The following is a 15,449-nucleotide window of genomic DNA, read 5'->3' as shown; positions in this document are numbered from 1 at the left end:
CATTTTAGTTGGTACACTCACTGTAAAAGTAAATTCTTTACAACTTCACGTAAATTATATTGAAACTGTTCAAATATGTACACATTATAGAACATACTTTCCCCATTTTAATTATTAGGAACATGACCAAATTTTTAGAGCTTGATGTTAATACATGAATATATGCTTTTAACTGCTGTGGTTACAGTTTCGGACATCTGTGCATAGACAATATCAATGTGAGTGGTATTCTATTATAATACAGCTTTTGAGAACAAAGTTATATTATAATGCTATAGAACTTAAATGAAATATTTTTTTAAAAAATTTAATAAAAAGTAGATCCTCTCTTTTTTGTCATATTTAAAAACAAATTACACGTTTATCAGATTTGGAGACAATAAGAAGCAGGGAGAGGCAGTTAGTAAATTGGTTGAGTCTGGATCCAGAAAGATCCCAGTAGGTTAGAATCTTATCTCTAAAGATGTGAGTTTGGGTTGTTTTCCTTTTGGTGGGGACCCTTTGACTTTGTTAGTGGAACTTCTGGTATAGAAACTCTCCACTAATGAAGATCGGCAGATGGATAGATTCAGACTTATGAAATTGCCTGGGGCACAAACATGATTTTCATTTGATCCTCTCAATGAACTGATGAGTCTAAGTACTACAAGAATTATCATCTCCCTTTTATAGATAGGAAACTGAATCTCAGAGGAGCTTTTCTTCAAACCTCATTCACTGCTGAATCCCACGTCCAGTGTTCTTCCTCTCTAGATAACAGACGAAGGAAGGGCACTTAATGGACTGAAAGTTCAATGTGAGTCTTTTATAAAAGTCTTAGGACCCTTGTAGCTTCTTCAGAGGTCCACCCCTATTTTGTGATGTTGTATTTGTTTTGAAAATAAAATTGTTCTAAAGTCTCGGGATGAGGGGAATATTTAATTACAAGAAAAAAGGTTGCAAGCTTATGGTTTTCAATGCCTGCCATTGAGGATTATTGTATAAAAAAAATAGCAGCAGTGATTTTACGTGTGTGCATGCGGCAGGTGTGTGTGTATGTGTTTTAAAGAATGCTACCTGTCCTTCATAAAAATTTTTCTACAGACTGTAGAGTAATAAGAATGTGGTATAAAACCTAGTTGTTGTTATTGTTGTTGTTTTTTAATGACTATAGCTCAATCGGTTCATAGGTCTACGCAGCACATTTCATTAGAGTATGTCCCCAGAGAATTTAATTATTTTTCCCCCGAAGTTAACATTTACTGAATATTTAATCATAATTGACATTTTTATCCATCAAATGGAACTAAAACTTTAATTTTTCTTTAAAATTGGTGGTCGTGTTTTAAAAATACAAACTTTAATAACAAAGACTACCAATATTTTGAGAGTTTGTATGCCCACCTGTCAATCTGCTAAAAAAAAATTTTTAAGGTATCACTTTTCCTTCCCAAATGGTCCTGATAAAATATCTGGAATTGTGAATCAACATACCTTCAACTTTAAGTAGGAAAAAAAAAAGTAAAGTGAAAAAGGAAACAAGAATTTTGTTTTCAGCACATGCTGATATAAATCTCAGATTACTTAATAATGATGGCCTTGCTACCACATTTGACTAGATTGCGAAACAACAATATGATCAAGGCTTAATGTTCCAAAGATAATGTCTAATGTTGTAGAGAACTTCTTAAGGTATTTGATCCAGGAATGCATTCTGGGATCCTGCAGGCACATCCCTTCTTAGGACATGGTGGTGGTAGCTTCAGGTTTAAATTATGGCACAAACCGCATTTCCAACTGCCTGCTGAATCTCTCCACTGACTCCTCAAGTGTACTGAGCGTATTTTATCCCCAAAAGATCTCTAATGTCTCCTCTTCTCCCCTCCTCCCCCCAGTCTACCATTTCAGTGATCATATCACCATTCTCCCAGACATCCAGGATGGAAACCTTGGAGTTGTTCTCAATTCTTCACCCTCCCTCACTTCCAACATCCGATCTTTTTATCAAATCTACTTCTCTAATATTTTTAATATTCTTCTCCTTGTTTTATTACTACCACAATAAACACTCCAATTTAAATCCTCTCATCTAGACTTTTGTTGCAGTCCCCAGCTCCTCACTACCCATATAATCAGAGGCATAGCTGGAATGAGGAAATAGGAGCTTATACCAGGGTCCAGAAATGTCAAGGATGCTGCCAGCATTTGTACTCCTTCAGCAAGTTGTTTCTACTTGCAGTATCCCAGGATTCTTTCCCAAAGGAACCAGTGTTACCCTGGGGCTTTTATCTTCCATATCACAGGATTTTTTTTTTCTTGGGGTTACTCCTTCTATAAAGCCACGGTCCTTCTGGTCACCCAGTTTCATAAACTCAGCACTATCCCTGACTCATCCCCCATAGCCAATAAGATACCACGTCTTGTTGATTCTTCCTTCATAATTGTGTGTCTTTTCTCAACCACCACAGGTCATCATCACCACTTGCCTGGACAATGGCAGTATCTTCTTACTCGGTTTCCCATTTATTTATCTACCTAAATCATTAATCTGACCATATCACTCTCCAACTTACACAGTTTCATTCCTTTTAAAATCCAGTTTTTCCTTCAAACTAAGAGTTGGAGTACATTTACAGTTGGGCTTTGACTATCACTCAAAGTGAAATAATTGAAGTTTTCAGAACTATCCCATGATTGCTTTTCTCTTTATTATTATTTTCCATGGAATTTTTTAAAATTAGTTTATCTTGATTTATCAACAATCACTTCCATATGCTTTTGAGTTTAAGATTTTTCTCTCCCTTCCTCCTCACCACCCTCCCCAGGATGGCACACAATCTGATATAGGCTATACATATACATTCCTATTAAACATATTTTCACATTAGTGATGCTGTAAGTAAAAATTAGAACAAATGGGAAGAACCGCCAGAAAGAGGATACAAAGCTCAACAGAAGAAAAAAAAATAGCAAATAGTATGCTTCGATCTGCATTCAAACTCCTTAGTTCTTTCTTTGGATGTGAATAGCATTTTCCATAATGAGGCCTTTGGAGATGTCTTAGATCCTTGTATTGCTGGGAAGGGTTAAGTTTATCAATATTCGTCATCACACAACATGGCTATTATTGTGTACAGCGTTCTCTTGGTTCTGCTCATTTCACTCAGCATCAGACCATACAGGTCTTTCTAGGTTTTTCCGAAGTCAGCTTGTTCATCATTCCTTATAGCACAATATTATTCCATACATTGATATACCACAATTTGTTCAGTCATTCCCCAATTGATGGGCATGCTCTCAATTTCCAATTCTTTGCCACCACAAAAAGAGCTGCTATGAATATTTTTGTACATGTGGGTCCTTTTCCCATTTGTATTATCGCTTTGGGATATAGCCCTAGAAGTGCTATTGCTGGGTCAAAGGGTATGCACATTTTGATAGCCCTTTGGGCATAGTTCCAAATTGCTCTCCAAAATGGTTGGATCATTTCACAACTCCACCAATTTTGCAGTCATTTATTCCTGTCTTCCTTTTATGCATCTACACAGGATTAATACTTTACTTAGGAAATGGCCCAAAATGTCTTTTCATATTGGCCTACATTGTCATAGTTGATTAGCAGGTATATTATTTCTCATGGATACACCTGATAATCTAAATATAAAGCATACCTGACTTTGAATTTTCTAATATATCTGAAGCTTTTCTTTCCTTTGTACATCAGTAGTTGTTTTTAAAAATAATTTCTTAACACTTGCTCAATAATGTGATGATGTTTGGATGTGTATGTTATGCTTCTTTTTTCTGTGGGTGGCCAGGGTAAAGCATTGAAAATTCAGCTGTGTGAAATGGTTTTCATTTTTGCTATTTATGGGATTTGTACTCTAAAGGGATTTTTGGTGGAGGTGAGAATGAAGGTTAGTGGGACAGACAGGAAAATCTACTATTCTGATTTAGTAATTTAATATGTAATATATAATACGCTTAACTTGAAGAATTACTTTCAGTGATGATATATAATAAGATCTCTCCTGCAGGAAAATCTTTTGGTTTCTGTCAGCAGCTATACTTTTAACCTGAAAGGGCTAGATGTTGGTAAATATAGATCACTTTATATAACAGGTTCCAGAAAAGTTACATGTAAATTGGCATGTTAAATAGGTTGAGGAAGATTTCCTAGATAAAAGAAATTCTGTGATGAGTTATTTTGCTAAATGAATCCTCCCCTATAATTTGATAAAGTGAAACACATTAAGTCCCATTTTTTATGTTTTAGTTCATAGATTGTTGTAATGGACTTGGAATTGGGAAGAAAGGTTTAGATTTAGATCATAAGAAGAACACATTAAATTCAGAGATTGAAAGATTTCAAATCCCTTACTATATAGAAACTTGTCTAAATGTAGTGTATATCTTTATTTTCAATTAACAAGACATCCCATTAAGCATTTTTTCTACAGTATTTCTTTTCTGTAAAGCAGTGACTTTCCAACTGGCATCTCAACAGTTTTTTCAAAGAAAGTGTCAGGCCAGTGTTGTATATTTCCCATAGTATTTAAATTGTGAACTACAAAACAATTGTAGGGGGAGATGGGCAAGCAATTACATGGCTTAAGTCTGTTCTGTTCTTGAGATTTAAATGATATTAAGATTAAAAATAACATATCCCCCCAAGTGAGATGCAAATCTTTCTTTTTTTCTTTATTACAGATAAGTTTACATGTATTGCAGACCAGACCAGAAGCACTTCTGACTTCAGGTAACTTTAATATAATTGCTAACTAACTAGTATTTTTTTTTAAGTAATATATTTTCCTTGTTATAATACTGCTTCATGCTTCCATGTGAGCACAAGGTTCGTATCACTTTATGTCTCAGAGACAGTTTCTTGTTGAATAGTAATTCACTCTCCGTTGACTCTGTGAAGGAGGCATCAAGTTACTGTTCAACTAGAAAATCATGAAGTGGTCTTAGAGCTCATTATGGTTTAGAGTCTCCGTCTACTTAGCACCTTGATTTTAAAGTATAATGATAAGCAAGGTCTCTATTGCAGTTTGGCTGCTTACATGAATCATTATTTTGACTTCCATTTTCTGATACCACTGACTCACAGTGATGCCTCTCTTCTCTGAACTCCTGTAACATTGCTTGTATCACACCATTTGATCAGAGAGAGGCTGTCCCTAATTTTTCATGCCAAAACATTTTTGGAAAATAGAAGACAGTTTTTATTTTATGTTAAAATCATTGTTTTAACTGAAGGTTGCATGTGTCATAAAAGCAAAGCTATGTCTTTAAACCTGTAGTTATTTAAACTAGAAAATGCCTCTGAGTCCTATAGAAAGGACACAGATATCCTGTGCACACTGGTGAGATGGCAGCTTTCAGGTTTCTTTAACATGCACATAGAGCAAGTGAAGAATGCAACTCAACCATATCATTAATCTGACATATATAAAAGAAGATGCTAACTGTAATAAACATCCAATATTAGATTGATGATTTTGCTTTCTTTCTTAGGATTTAAGAATTTTTTTAGATGATTTTTAGGCTCTGGTCTCTTCAAAACTTTTCTATATATAGCTTTTTAAACTGAGGCCTTTTTTTTTTTCAACATGTTTTCTTATAGCCAAGGCATTCAAAATATACTAACATGACCTCAAAGTTTAGGATTGTTCTTTTTTAAAATAGACATAGAAGCAATTTAAATATTGAAGGTACCTCTTGAATATGGTTCTTCTGTTATCGTTGCTATCTCTGCTACTTCTCCTGCTGGCAAATTACATAAAAGGCAGCCTGAGGATATGTATAAAGGCAAGGTGACCTCCTTTGCCACAGATAATAGGGATTGGGTATGGCCTTATGGTGTGGATATCAATCTGAGGGTTTCTCTACCATGAAGTGGTAATACTAAGCTAGCTCCTTCTCTGTTGGTACTGCCTTCCTGAATCCCAGACGTATAGAAGATTTCAGCCGCATAGTCATTAGGGTACAGTGACAAAGCAGGTGGTGACTGATCTTCTTTTATGTCATTTCCACTGATAATGGAATGATCTGTTACTGATTGAGCCCAGGCTCATTGGTGGTGAGAATTTTCCTATCTGGGTCTTCAGTAGCCCTGAGGAGGCAGGGCTTCAGTACCTACAAAGACCATTACCGGGTTTCCTCTCCAAAGGAGTTGCTTCCCAGGACCTGCCTGCCCTTTGGCCACAGTTGGTCAGCAGTTGGTGGTGAGCCCTTTCTTCAGTGGTTCCTCATTTCAGTGGTGGCTACAGGTGACTCAGACTTGAGAAGTCAGGGTGGTGGTCTCAGGGTCCTGGGCTGTCTCCTTTGAGCTTGGAGGGGTTGCTCTCTGCTGTTTGTCCTTTGTTTTTGAAGAGGACCATGACATCAGGGAGGTGATGCCACGACATGCAAGTGAATTGGATTTGAGTGAGAGAGGGCTGTGCAGAGTCACCAGGCTCACCTTCACCTCTGGAACCGTCTGGGTCCAGTGGCCAGATAGAGATCAAGAGGTGAAAGTGAGGCTGGCTCAGAGGGGAGGTGATAGTGAAGAGAGTGGTAGTGGTTTGCCTTGCCCACTAGATGCCTCTTTCTTTCTTTTGTGGTACCTTGTTTCTTCAGCAAGCCAGACTTTACTGCAGTTAGTGGCATGGCTGGCCCCCTTCTCCACAGAGTTGCTTTTCAAAATGGTGGCTGTACGGACCAGGGTGGATGCAGGGTCAGTGAATGCATCACTCTCTTCTGTGCACTGGTGGAGGGCTATGTGTGTAGGATGCTATACATAATGTCCTGCTGGGTATATGTGCTGCTTAGTGTTCTGAGCTTTTTCCCCCTTTAATTCTTTGGGGATTCTTTTTTTGTTTTTAATTTCCTTTTTTACAGTGAACTGAACAATACTTGATAAACTCGATAAACTTAGAAAAAAGGAGAAAAAAGACTCATGTAAGATATTAATGAAATTTTTGTGTCACCTACATTTCCCAGGGTATTATTCTCCCTTAGCCCTACCAGAGAGCCATTTCTATATTATTATAGAAATATATTATATTAGAAATAAATATATTATATTTATTAAAAGGGGGGTAAAAACTTTAGCAGAACTAACATATAGCAAAAAAAAAACATCTGGCGTCATATGCAATATTCCACAGGCACAATCCTTTGCTTTTGCAAAGAAGTGATTAGGGAGGTATCTCTTTCAGAGTTCTTTGGGGTCAATCTCTGTATTCATCATCTTCTTTGATTCATATAACCCAATAACATTGTGTTATTTAGGTACCACGGTTTAGCCATTCCCCCAGTCAGTGGGAGTTTACTTTGTTTCCGTTTCTCTGCTACAACAGAGCAGTTTTGCTATAAATATTTTAATATTTTGGTGCTCATAAAGCCTGTTGTTTCTGTCATATACCATATTCTAGGGCATAAAGAATTTACAAATAAGTGTTTTTTTTAAAAAGCAGAAATATTAAATACTTCCTTTATAGACTATAACACCATAAAATAGTGATTAATACAGGGAGCAAAAATGAAAATGGAGAAATAATAACACACTCCTCAAGTCAAGTAACAGAAACAGTGATGAGAAAACATACTAGAATTCTGGGATTCAACTAAAGCAATCCTTACAGCAGGAGTTCTTAAAACTTTTTTCTATCAGAGATCCCTTTGGCAGTCTGGCAGTCTTTCTCAGAATAATGTTTTTAAATACATGAAGTAAAATACATAGAATTACAAAAGGAATAGATTCTATTGAAATAATTAACAAAATATTTTAAAAATAAGCTCATATCCCTAAAAACAGACATTAGCAAAATAAAAAAAAAGAAATGAATAATGAATGGATACCCAGTTTTTAAAATGAGAAAACTAACAAACCTAAAGTAGATACAAAAGAGGAAATGTCGATAATTGGAAATTAAATAGACAAATTGAAAGCAAATATTATTTTGGAGCTAATAATATCAAAAACTGATTCTTTGAAAATTTTTCTACCAACAATTTGAATTTCAAGAATTCAAAAGAATTAATGGATTGTCTACAAAACTTTGAGAGATCCCTTTAGTATTCATGTCATCAGCAAATTCTTTTACAGTGCCTAAATTAACAAAACACCATTAGTTAAGAAATCTTAACTGATCTATTTTCAAAAAAGTAAGTTGAACTAATTGTAAATGAGCAAAGAAAAAAATCCTACTCTATCTGGTTTTAAAAAGCACTAGTATCTGTACTATACAAATTGTTCTCAGATTATTTCTCCGAAATTGAGGAAAGGCTCTCCACAAAACTCCCTCTTTGTGCATAACGTGAATATTTACTTAGAAAATCAGCAAAGAAACTGAGACAATTCATAGCTTCATTAAAGTAACAGTTAATAAATGAAATTCACAAAAATCAGCAGTATTTCTATACAGCAGTAACAAAATCCAGGAGGAAATAGGAACAGAGGTCTGTTTAAAATAAGCACAAAATACACAAACTCTTGTGGAGTCAGTTTACCAATTTATACTATAGAGAGCGAAAGATAGAAAGAGGGACTGAACTCCCTCTTAATGTGCATTAGCTCCTTCTGTCGAACACACTGCCCTGCCCCCGAACACCCGAGTGCTCCTGAAACAAAGGAAAACTCATTGGCAAATAGTTAACAAAGTAAGTAAAAATACAATAAAACATAGATCACATTACATTTTTAAAACAATTCAACATGCAGTCCTCAGGGATCTTAATGTTCTCATGGCCCCTGTTTCTAGTTGAGTTGATTTCACTACTTGAAAGTACTGAGAGGTTTAGTGAGCTCACCCATGGCCAGTGGGTGTCAGAAGTAAGGCCAGCCATTGCCACCTCTGCCTGCACAAGGAACTACAGACTGTTTCTTGAAGAAATATTTAAATAGGAATGCCTCTCTATGGGGGAGTGTAGGTTGTTGGGAAAATATATTGTTGTTGTTAAGTTATTTAGTCCTGTCTGACTGTCCATGACCCCATTTGGGGTTTTCTTGGGAAAGATGTTGGAGTGGTTTGCCATTTCCTTCTCCAGCTCATTTGACAGAGGAGGAAACTGAGGCAAACAAGGTGAAGTGACTTGCCCAGAGTCACATAGCTAGGAAGTGTCTCAGAGCAAATTTGAACTCAGATCCTTCTGTCTCCAGGGCCACCTAGCTGCCCAATAGGAAAATGTAGGAGATGTAAAAACAGAAGACCTTGATAAACTTTTTTTAAAAATATAATCAAGGATACCTATCCAATGAATAGGTAAAAATAGCAAGAAGTGAAATGTGGATATATGACCAAAGTGGAGATTGCTTTGATTGTCCTGTGGTGTCCTTTTCATTTGTGCTAGTTTTACCAACTAAAGTACCAACTTTTTTTCCCCTACCTAATAGAATTTCATTTTTTTCCAATTATGTGTAAAGATAGTTTTCAACATTCACTTTTATATGATTTTGAGTTCTAAATTTTTTCTCCCTTCTCTCCCCCCTCCCCAAGACAGCAAGCAGTCTTGATACACGTTATACACCTACAATCATATTAAACATATCTCCACATTAGTCATGCTGTGAAAGAAGAATCAGAACGAAAAGGGGAAACCACAAGAAGGAAAAAACAAAAAAAAAATGAAAACAGTATCCTTCAGTCTGCATTCAGACGCCATAGTTCTTTCTCTGCATGTGGATAGCATTTTCCGTCATGAATCTTTTGGAGTTGTCTTAGATCATTATATTAAGTGCCTACTTTTTGAAGAAAGGAATTCGATCTTACTCCCTTTTTGTGTTTCCCTTCCAGCCTAAGCTCAGTACAGTTCTCTAAGTAAATATGTGTTGCTTGGTTGCCCCCAAGAAGTAGGGGTGAAGGTATTAAAAGTGTGTGCTTTTCTACAAACCTGTCACAGTTTTTGGAGGTAGGGGTGTAGGAGCTCAAGAAGCTCTTCTCCTTCTGGCACGATAAGTTACTTACAGCATCTTCCCATGTATATGACAACAACTGTATGACTTAAAGCAAAGTGGGTTGTATAAGGGAAAAGGGAATAGAGTTAACATCTGAAATCAGTTCTGAGAATGTTCTGGAAAATGAGCAGAAAATATATAACTTTAGTTTGCTTTGGCTTTCCCCAGTAGTTAGCTGAAGTATGATTAAATTCTCCAGATATGAGTTTTCCCAGTGTCTTATTGAGGTAGTTGAGCCTGCTTTTCTAATTTGACTTTGCCCAGAGTCAGGAGCTTCTGTCTTTTGTGAATTGCAAAAAAAAAAAAGAAAGAAAGAAAGAAAGAAAAGAAAAAAAAAATCTTTAAAATTCCTTTCCAGTGGCATCTGAGATAGATATGAAATCAGATTCATTTTTCAATGCTTAATGTGAAATTTCTTGGATAAAAAGGTCTTCAAAACAGGGATCTCCAACCTCCAAGTTCTTAGCAGCATATTGAAAGGAATAGTTGGTTTCACCTCCACTAGGAAAGCCATTAAAACGCACAACTTTTTAAGTTAGTTTATCCTGTCTCTGTCATGGCAGTTTTTAAGGAATAGATTCCCTTCAGTCTTAAAGTCTTGGTTGCTCATATTTTGAAATTTTAAAAGTGACAACTTAACAGCCAAAACAAATCTTGAGACTAGTTGCATTAAAAAGTCCTTGCATGCCATTGCTTATACTACGATAGAGAAAAATATACCAAAATGGCTTGGATCATTGCAAAGTGATGTCAGATATAAAAAATAATAGAGTACAAAATGGAATACAGCATAACCTATTGACTGGGGAAAGGATAGACAAATTATGGTACATGGATATAATTGAGTGTTACCTCATAATTATTCATCATAAGAAATTATAAATATGAAAAATTCACCAATAATTGAGATTACTTAGGAACTAAGTGGAGTAAACAGAACCAGGTAAGCAATATAAGAATAATAGTAGCTAACATTTGTCTAGCTCTTTCTACATGCCAGGCACCATACTAAGTGTTTTACAATTATTATCTCATTTGATCTTCACAACAACCCTGGCAGGTAGGCACTGTTATTACCCTCATTTTACAAATGAGAAAACTGAGGCAAACAGAGGTTAAGTGACTTGCCCAGGGTTACATGGCTACTAAGTATATGAAGCTGGATTTGAACTCAGGTCTTCCTATAACAGGGCCAGTGCTCTATCCACCATACTGCCTAGCTGCCCCAGTGGACTACAGAAGTGTAAATGGAAGCAGTAGAAAAACAAAACTGAACAATGTAATGTAATTCTAGTAACCAGACTTGTTCCCAGTGGTGAGATAAGAAATGTACCCTTCCTTTCCCAGGGTGGGGTCAGTGAATGTGGAACATCATGTATACCGTCAGACTCAGTTAATATGTTGGTTGGTTTTGCTGAACTGCTATACCTCTTTTATTCCTTTTTATAAGAGATGGTTCATTGAGGAGAGTTGTGTTTGGAAATGGATATACAAAGGCAAACGATGTTAATAAATTTTTTTAAAAAGAACTGAATGTATAAGTGCTTGGGAAGGGTAAAGGTGGACTCAATAAGTTATTAAAATTATATTACTCTGAGAATGATTAACATGCCACAGTACAGAATCTCTTTGGAGTGTCTTCTCTTCCTCTTACCACATCCCTTGCTCTCAGGTTGAATACCTCAGGGGCATAATGACTCCTGTGTCTGTACTCTGAGTCTTCACTCTTAAAACTGTAGCTCCCAGGGCCCCACTACTGGAGGGACAGAAGACAAATTAGCAGAGAACAAAGATGGTCACTAAGATGACCTTGTCAGAACAGTAACTGAAATCTCTCCCCTGTTACCTGAGGTGCATTGTCACATGCCGTAGCCCCTGCTTATAGATTTCACCAGTGGAGAGAAAGATAGACACAGGAATACAGTGTGGTAGAATGGAAAGAGGGCTGGTGTGGGCAGTAGGAAAAAGGCCTTAACTTCAGGTCAGTTTCCACCTTGGGCACCTCTGTAACCCTGGACAGCGCCTCAGGCAACCTGCTGACATTTATCTCCTGAGTTATAGGCAGAGTGTGAGCCCATACTTGATGAAATTCACATATATCAACCAAGGAAGACTTCCTAGAGGAGGTGAATTTAGGTTCATACTATGATACATGAGCTATTTTGCTCCACGGAAGTCTGAATTGAGCCCTTCATGGGAGACATATTACACAAGGAAGCTATTCTTGTGTAGCGTGGTAATAGAATGAATCAATCAATAAAGAGTGAGCACCTACTCTGGTTGAATGAGTGAAGAAGTCAGGCATAGGTATCTTTCAAGATAAGAGAAGTTGAGCAGAGGCCCAGAGGAAATGAAGAAGAGGTTTAATAAAAAGGTAGGAGATTGAAGATAAGTGAGATGAGAATTAGTGGGGAGAGGGGGAAGCTGCAAGGTTAGACAGTAAGAAGGAGAAGCTAGGTCATAGGTAATAATGATAAACTGGAGAAGGATAGAAGATGACCCGCCAAGGTGAGGACATGGGGTCGAGAAGACAAGTTTGGGAGCCAAGAGGAAACAGGGGGAAAGGAGCTGAGGAGAGCCACGGCAGATGTTTTAGACAGGCCAGTGTTTGGATGAAGTATTGGGAAACTTGCTTCCACAGCTATCTGTACATGAGTTAACATCGACAAGGTAGGGCAGGCTAGGGGACACAGTGCCCATGCCACTGAGGATGGCTTGGGCTTGTAGGAACTTTTTTTAAGCGACTTTCTCCTTTACAGGTGCAATGGCAACCTCAGCAGTCAGTTAGTAGACAACTACACAAAGACACACCCATGTCCCTTTTCCATTTCTTTTCCCTTCCTCTACCAGAACCACTTCAAACTGTGCAGAAGTAACAGCAAAACCTTGCAGGAGAGGACCTGATGCAGCCCCTGATTAAAAGTACGCCAGCACGCGCTCAGTGTGCAGTCTTAGAGCAGGAAGCCGAGATGGACTGCCCTCTATCCTCTCTGCCTGCCTTGTAGCTAGTATGAGAGGTTCAGAAAGATTAGCCAGCAGATTTTAAGGAATCAGGAAGAAGTAGTTTAGATACATGGATGGGAAACCTGCGGCCTCGAGGCCACCTGTGGCCCTTTGACTCAGTCCAGCAGGTCCCCTATTTAGAGTAATAATCTAGGTTGCCTAGAAACAGTGTAAAGATCTCTCAGAGTTTGATTGAATTGTGGAGATTTAAAACTCAAAGACACTTCAGACACTAGCTAAGCCAACCTAGTATTTTAGAGCACACTGCGGAGACAGAGAAAATGACTTGCCCTGTATCACATGATCAGTAATTTTCAGAGCTAGCTAACATTCAGAACTTCGATCTTTGGACTCGTCTGTTCTTTTAGCTGTATACTGTATTGGTTCCCTTTTCTAATGGAAGAGCCATTGTTTAAACATAATTTTCTTTTTCTTTAAGTATTGCCCATTTAAAGCAGTGAGTAACATAATACTATATTTCTGACTTTCACTGAGCTTTTGCTTTTTAAGAAAACAAAATTAGAAGTTCAGGTCATTGAAATATAATCTACCCCCTCCAGGCTTACGTTTGAATTAATGACGAGATTTTTTTTCTTGGTCAACAAGATTAAGAGGATTTAGTCTTGAGGCTGAGACCCAGTTAGTATATTCAGTCTGTTGGCAACCATTTCGTTTGAGCCTGGTGAAGAAGCTGTTGAGTTCTTTATTCATAAGAAATCTATTTTTAGAAGACCTGCTACCAGGTTCAAGGGAAACTGAGGTAAGTGTGACATTGATGTATAACTTTTTAAAAGGCCTATGAGGAATCTTCGTTTCCAGTATTAAAATTCATGGTAGGCTTATAGGCTTGTAGCTAGTATGCTGATTGAAGTTTGGCTTGCCCTAAAACGAAATTGTTTCTATGTTTGTATTCAGACTGCCAACACTTACTACCTAAACTTTCAGATGATCGCTCTTTATTTGTGAAGATTTTATGTGTGCCATTTTATAGGCCCATATCTAGGCCAACAAAATTCACAGGACAACTTTTCTGCTTTTCTTTTCGCTAATGTTACCAGATTTAAACAAACCCCAAAAAAAACCCTGAGTAACAAATCTTAATTCTTCTACATATCATAAAAGATCCCTTCCTATCTGGCCCAGGAATTTAAATTCAGAGAGATTGATAAGCTACAAAAACTTTAGGACAACCAATACAAGAATGTTAATTTTTTTTAAAAAGCCTTTGTGTTTATTAAATTGAGTGGGTTAAATGTTAATTGTCTAATCAAAGTTGTTATAAGTGACTTACACTTAGAGAACTTAAATGTAAATAAAATTGCAGTTCTTGTGTCTTATCAGGTAACTTATTAGATTGTGCATGTGTGTGTTCTGATTGATTTTAAAGATACACAAACCTTTGAAATACATGTATTGAATTGAACTAAAGTAAGCTACAGGCTTACATCAAGGTCAAAATAATTATAGGACAGGTGATATATATTAACACAGAAACTTTTTACAGTATACATTAGACTATTCAGAAATGGTAACATAACAGCCCTTGTGGGTGGACTATTGTCCTTAGTATTATTAAAATATGTGATCTTATAAATATTATTAAAAGTTTAACTATTTGAGAGTTAACTTCCTGCTTATTGAATTAAGTAATATGCTACCTGGTATTTGGTAATTCTTGGGACTTATCTTAAACATGTTAAAAAAAAATCTTATTGTTGTTTTTTAAGAATAAGAGCATTCTATTGAACAGATGTATTCATTAGTTACTAGGAAAAAAGTGTATCCTGAGAATTTTGTGTGTATAGGTCTGCATCCCCATTTATTTCTGGCCTGGCTGATTTATTGGTTAGATCAAAGTTCTTAACTTAAGGCCTGCACATTTGTTTTTGTTATGGGTTTAAAAAAAAAAAAAAACAACCACTTTATAAGTATATTTTGATATGTGTATTTTATGCATTTAAAAACATTCTGAGTAGAGGTCCCTAAGCCTTGCCATGCTTCCAAAGGCGTCCATGACATAAAAAGGTAAGGAACTCCTACCTTAGAACATAACAGCAGAATGGCCAAAACACTCTATTCCATTCTTAAATTAGTCAGTTAACTAAGCACTGAGGAAAAGGCCTGTTGATTGCTCTGACTGTACCTTCAGAGCTGAATGCCATCTTTGTTTTTTGTTTTTTTTTGGTTTTTTTTTGGGTGGGGTGGGTTAGGCAGTGGGGTTAAGTGACTTGCCCAGGGTCACACAGCTAGTAAGTGTTGTGTGTCTAAGGCTGGATTTGAACTTAGGTCCTCCTGAATCGAGGGCCGGTGCTCTATCCACTGCGCCACTTAGCTGCCCCGAATGCCATCTTTTACAGTGAGGAATAGGCAAATGAGAATTGGTAGAAGAGAACAATCCATTCCTATCAATATATCAAGTCAGTAATATCAGGTTTGTATGTTAGAGTATACTCTATCTTGTAGCTATAGAAAATTCCTGCCAAAATTAATTGGAAGATAAATGTATCTAAATGACATATCATTT

General features: G+C 36.8%; 1 protein-coding gene across 1 annotated transcript in view; it reads left to right on the top strand.

The window, feature by feature from the left end:
• The first annotated feature begins 4,687 nt into the window (after nt 1-4,687).
• Nucleotides 4,688-15,449, top strand: part of GNB1 (G protein subunit beta 1) — a 53,279-nt gene continuing 42,517 nt past the window's right edge. The window contains exon 1 of the mRNA XM_027855333.1: nt 4,688-4,738. The gene's annotated coding sequence lies outside the window, so the exon portion shown is untranslated. The remainder of the gene's footprint in view (nt 4,739-15,449) is intronic.

Source organism: Vombatus ursinus, unplaced genomic scaffold (genome assembly GCF_900497805.2).
Source record: "Vombatus ursinus unplaced genomic scaffold, bare-nosed wombat genome assembly UNPS02010822.1, whole genome shotgun sequence".
Classification (NCBI taxonomy): Eukaryota; Metazoa; Chordata; class Mammalia; order Diprotodontia; family Vombatidae; genus Vombatus; species Vombatus ursinus.
Note: the sequence above shows the minus strand (reverse complement) of the source record. Positions and strands in the feature narration are given on the sequence as shown.